Below are 6,304 nucleotides of genomic sequence, written 5' to 3'. Positions count from 1 at the left end.
ACTGCTGGACAAGCCACTATTTCTTGTATGTGACTAGCATAGAGGAAACTTTGATGGCAGGTAGCCTTCTTCCACTGCAGGGAGAAAAAAAACACAGGCTGTCTGTCCCGTGTCCAGCTGAAATTTGCAAGTGCATGCCAGGTTTCTGCTTTTTCCCCCTTTCCACTTTCTGCTCATTCTCCCAGCTGTTCCCTAGTTCAGAAACTACACTGCCCTCATTTCCAAATCTGATTTAAATCCAATGAATATTTTAATATCAAACTGTTATTTCACAAGGGAGGCCAAAGCTTGCTTCTTGTCCAAATGCTTTTTGCTCCTCTGTAATTTCCCCATTATTCTGGGGGTTTCTTCGCCAGGCTTCTATTTTCAAGCTGCATTTGAGGAGCAAGCTAGGTGTCAGGTTGAAACAAAGCTCTAGTGCCTAAAAAGACATTGCCCCTCTGTGGTTGGCTCCAGATTTGAAGGATCAGCAAAGGACCCTCTGTAGCCCCTCCCCCCGGGATAGTAATTTGTCAATTTTGGTCTCTCTCTGGTTCTAATTTTTCCTATCTTAAATTCAGGTCTCCAGATTTCCACATCAGTTTCTGAATTCTTTTTTTTAAAGTTCTCATGAATTTCTTTTTAGCATTTTAGTGCAAAGGGCTCCTAATATTATTGCATGATATTGTATGTAATATTGTCACTGTATGCAATTTTGCCTCGTGTACACATTTTTGCAAGCAATTTCCCTTCAATATGTGGCCATTTCGTATCTTATTTTCATGAATATATGCATTTTTTTTAGAAACTGAGTATATGCATTTTTATACACATTACATGGCAGGGGAACTGCATTGCAAAATTTGGAGAAGGATGAATGTCAAAGGATGGCTGTTTTGCTTTGCAGATTGTTTCAGAAGGTGTGAATTAGATAAGTCATTTTTAAATACAAACTGAATCCAATTTCTTCCCCATCCCTAGAGGTAGTCCACAGCAACTGGAAGGCACCACATTGGCTACTCATGGTCTAAGTCAGTTGTGGGGAACCTTTGGCCATCCAGATGTTTCTGAATCACAATTCTAGTCAGCTCCGGCAGGCATGGCCAATGGACAGGGATGATGGGAGGGGGCCAAAGGTTCCCCACAACACCACACACAGGCCACTATATCCCCTTGAAATGTCACCTTCTCGACCTCACCTAATTTTGCTGAATGCATCTGAATTAGGTAGACTCACCTTTAAATGTGAACTGAATCAAATTTCTTTCCCATCTTTACTCCCTCCTATGTCAGAGCCCCCCCACACACACACACCATGGGCTGACCTGGCAGCAGTGATGGGCATCCAAAGACTGTCAACTTGTGTCCTCACAATGCCTCGAGCAACATAGGAACATAGCCATGTACCAAGTTAGATTGTTGGTCCATTTAGTTCTGTATTGTCAGAATTTCAGAGCAATTGTTTTATATTAAACTATAATAATAATAAAATTTTATTTGTTAGTCGCCCATCTGTCTGACTTAACAGACACTCTGGGCGACTTACACAATATAAAATACAATTTAAAACATATTCATACAACAGTCACCATATTAAACAACAATACATCTAAACCACCCGTTAGTAATACAACATAATAGCCTAACCCACCCCAGAAATCCCGTAGGCCTGCCTGAATAACAAGGTCTTTAAGGCTCGACGAAAAGCCATCAGGGAGGAGGCATGTCGAAGGTCAAAAGGAAGCAAGTTCCAGAGGGTGGGGGCCACGACCGAGAAGGCCCTCTCTCTGGTCCGCACCAGCCTAGCTGTTTTTACCAGTGGGACCGAGAGAAGGTCTTGTGAGGCCGATCTTGTTTGGCGGCATATTTGGTGATACTGGAGGCGTTCCTTCAGATAAACTGGGCCAAAACCGTTTAGGGTTTTAAAGGTTAATACCAACACCTTGAATTGGGCCCGGTATACAACTGGCAACCAGTGTAGCTCCATCAACACTGGGGTGACATGATCCCGGCGACGGCTTTGCTTTATTAAGCGTGCCGCCGCATTCTGTACCAGCTGCAATTTCCGGACCGTCTTCAAGGGTAACCCCACGTAGAGCACATTACAGTAGTCTAATCGAGAGGAGACCAGGGCATGTATCACTCGTGGAAGCAGATGTATAGGAAGGTAGGGTCGCAGCCTCTGTACCAGATGAAGTTGGTACCAGGCTGCCCGACTTACTGCAGATACCTGGGGCTCCATGGACAATTGAGAGTCCAAAATGACCCCCAGGCTGCGGACCTGGTCCTTTAGGGGCAATCTCACCCCATTAAACACCAGGTCAAAGTTTCCCAACCTTCCCTTATCCCCCACCAGTAACATCTCGGTCTTGTCGGGGTTCAGCTTCAGCCTGTTTTCTCCCATCCATCCACTTACGGACTCCAGGCAATTGGACAAGGTTTCCACAGCCAACTCTGGTGAGGATTTAAACGAGAGATAGAGCTGAGTGTCATCCGCATACTGGTGACACTGCAGCCCAAAACTCCTGATGATAGCTCCCAGCGGTTTCATATAAATGTTGAATAGCATGGGGGCGAGGATAGAGCCCTGTGGCACACCACAATTAAGGGGCCAAGGGTCTGAAACCTCATCCCCCAATGCTACTCGTTGATATCTGTTGGAGAGATAGGAACGGAACCACCGTAAAACAGTGCCTCCCATTCCCAATCCCTCCAAGCGATTTAACAGGATACCGTGGTCAACGGTATCGAAAGCCGCTGAGAGATCCAGGAGGACGAGGAAAGTATGTTCTCTCCTATCCAACGCCCTTCTCATATCATCCACCAGAGCGACCAAGGCTGTTTCAGTTCCGTGTCCAGTCCTGAAGCCCGATTGGAAAGGATCTAAATAATCTGCTTCCTCCAAGTGTGTCTGTAACTGTTTAGCCACCACACGCTCAATCACCTTGCCCAAGAATGGTAAATTGGAGACTGGGCGAAAGTTGTTTAAATCTTGGGGGTCCAAGGAGGGCTTTTTCAAAATAGGTCTTATCACTGCCTCCTTGAGGGCTAATGGCATTGCACCCTCCTCCAAGGATGCATTTACCATTGCCCTGATCCCTTTGCCCAGTCTCTCTTTACAGCTTACAATGAGCCATGAAGGGCAAGGATCAAGCAAGCAAGTGGTTGGTTTCACAGTAGAGAGCACCTTGTCCACGTCATCAGAGAGAAGCTGAAACCGATCCCAGCAGACCGGACCGCAACTGGCCGCCTCTGGACCACTACTTGTAACCACGATGTACGGAATCTTGCCCTTTAGGCGCTCGACTTTATCAGCAAAGTGTTTTAGAAATGTGTCACAGGAGGCTTTTGAGTGTTCCATAGGTTTCTGCGCAGCTGGACCGACCAGGCTTCAGACCACTTGGAACAACCTCCTGGGACAGCACTCTGCCGACGCAATAGAGGCAGCAAAAAAATGCCTCTTTGCTGCCTTTGTTGCCCGCTGGTAGGCTGCTATTGCCGCCCTAACCAGTGTTCGATCGCCTTCAGCGTGCGACTTCCGCCATCGGCGTTCTAGTCGTCTCACCTCCTGTCTCAGACCGCGTAACCGTGGTGTGTACCAGGGTGCAGTCTGAGTTCTGTTCAGGGGAAGAGGACGTTTCGGTGCCACCCGGTCTATTGCCCTAGTGATCTCCTCATTCCACTCCATCACCAGGGTTTCGACCGGGTGTCCTTCAGTAAGCTCCAAATCACCCAGCGCATTCAGGAATCCTTTGGGCTCCATCAGGCGTCTGGGGCGGACCATCCTAGTAGGTCCTTGTCTCCTGCGGAGGGTATGCGGCAGTGAGATATCCATATTCACCAGGTAGTGATCTGACCACGACACAGGACTAGAAAAAACATTCCCCATTTTCAGATCACTTCCCTTCTCTCCCGAGACAAACACAAGGTCAATAGTATGGCTGGCTACATGGGTGGGACCTATATTACTTAGGTGCAGTTCCCATGAAGTCATGGTCTCAATGAAATCCCAAGGGGCTCCAGTGAGAGCGGCCTCGGCATGCACGTTGAAATCCCCCAAAACCAATAGATTTGGGTAAACAACCGCACAGCCGAGACCACCTCAAGCACCTAGGACCATAAAAACATAAGAACCCTGATAGATCAGTCCAAAGGTCCATCTAGATAAGCATCCTGTTTCCCACAGTGGCCACGCACATGCCTCCAAGAAGCTTACAGGTGGGACATGAACATTCTCCTGCTTATTGTGCTCCTCGCACTCTGACCTGGGATTTAGTAGCATACTGCCTATGAACACAGTGGGTCTCTTATTTATACCTATCATGGAAAATAGCCATTGGTAGACCTATCTTCCTTATATTAATCTCCTTTTTAACACCCTCTAAGACACTAGCCATCACCACATCTTGTGGCAGACAATTCCATATATGAATTGTGCATTGTGTGAGATTTGGGGGCAGGGCCATGACTCGGTGGTAGAACATCTGCTCTGCATGCAGAAGGTCCCAGGTTCAACCCCCAGCATCTCCAAGTAGGGCTGAGAGATGCTCCAGTCTGAAACCCTGGAGAACCACTGCCAGCCAGTGTAGACAACACTAAGCTGGATGGACCAATGGTCTAAGTCAGCTTCCTACGGTCCTATGTCTGTCATGTTATTTAAAAACGTTGAATTTATAGCTTATAATTGATTTTCATTTGTAACTTTTTAATTCCTGGTGATTAGAGGATATTTTGTTTCATTGCTTGCTATGTTTGTTATGATTTGTCCCGAGTACATTTGTAGTTGATTTGTATGTGTTTAGTTTATTTTGATACTAAACAGGGTACTCTGTTTAGTTAAGTGTGTTTTATGGAATGTTGAAATTTGCATTTGCTGTTAATATGTTTTAACCTATGTTGTAAATGGCTCAGCATTCTGTTTAAATATACGCTGCTTCTGGGCAAGGTGGTTGAGTGGGTGGCGGCAAAGCAGCTACAAGCGCATCTGGAGGCAGTGGCTTACCTAGATCCATTTCAATCCGGTTTTCGGCCTGGACATGGGACTGAAACAGCTTTGGTGGCCTTGGTGGATGATATGAGGAGGGCGTTGGATAGGGGTGAATGCACCTTCCTTGTCCTCCTTGATCTCTCAGTGGCCTTTGACACAGTTGATCACGATATCCTTCTGGATCGCCTAGAGAGGTTAGGCATGGGGGCACTGTATTGCAGTGGTTCCATTCTTTCCTCTCTGGCAGGTACCAGAGGGTGGCATTGAGGGATGAGATGTCGGTCCCTTGGCCGCTTACTTGTGGGGAGCCACAGGGTTTTATTCTTGCCCCGATGCTGTTTAACATCTATCTAAAGGCTGCTGGGGGCTATTATCAGAAGATTTGGGCTGCAATGTCACCAATATGCTCTATCTGTCATTTAAATCTTCACCGAGGCTGGCCGTAAAAACCCTGTCCAACTGCCTGGAATCAGTGAGTGACTGGATAGGTAGAAACAGGCTGAAGTTGAACCACGATAAAACCGAGGTACTGCTTGTGGGTGACAAAGGAAGGCTGGGCGATGTTGACCTGATGCTCAATGGGGTGTGTTTGCCCCTGAAAGACCAGGTTCGCATCTTGGGGGTCATTCTTGACTCCCGGCTGTCCATGGAAGCTCAGGTTTCAGCGCTGAGCCGGGCAGCGCTGTATCAACTTCATGTGATACGGAGGCTGCGCCCATACCTTCCTAACCATCTGCTCCCATCGGTAGTACATGCCCTTGTCTCCTCTCGCCTAGATTACTGTAATGCACTTTATGTGGGGTTACCTGTGAAAATGGTCCGGAAGTTGCAACTGGTACAGAATGTGGCGGCTCGCCTAATCAAGGGCAGCTGCTGGCAAGATCACATCACTCCAGTGTTGAAGGAGTTGCACTGGCTACCGGTTGCTCTCTGGGCTCAGTTTAAGGTATTGGTTCTGACTTTTAAAACCCTGCATGGTTTTGGCCCCGTCTATCTAAAGCAGCCTTTCCCAACCACTGTGCCTCCAGATGTTGTTGGACCACAACTCCCATCAGCCTCAGCCAGCATTGCCAATGGTCAGGAAAGATGGGAATTGTGGTCCAACAACATCTGGAGGCACACTGGTTGGGAAAGGCTGATCTAAAGGAATGTCTCCAGTCCCATTGGGGATGCCGCTCAATGAGATCAGCCTCGAAAGACCTTCTCCCTATTCCACCACTTAAAACAGTGAGATTGGTGAAGACTAGGGAGAGAGCCTTTTCAACTGTGGCCCCCACTTTGTGGAATTCCCTCCCAAATGATCTGCGCCATGCCCCTACCATGATGATCTTCTGCCGG

This window comes from Rhineura floridana, chromosome 15 (assembly GCF_030035675.1).
Source record: "Rhineura floridana isolate rRhiFlo1 chromosome 15, rRhiFlo1.hap2, whole genome shotgun sequence".
NCBI classification, from domain to species: Eukaryota; Metazoa; Chordata; class Lepidosauria; order Squamata; family Rhineuridae; genus Rhineura; species Rhineura floridana.
The sequence above is the reverse complement of the archived record's forward strand: the minus strand, read 5'-3'. Positions refer to the sequence as shown.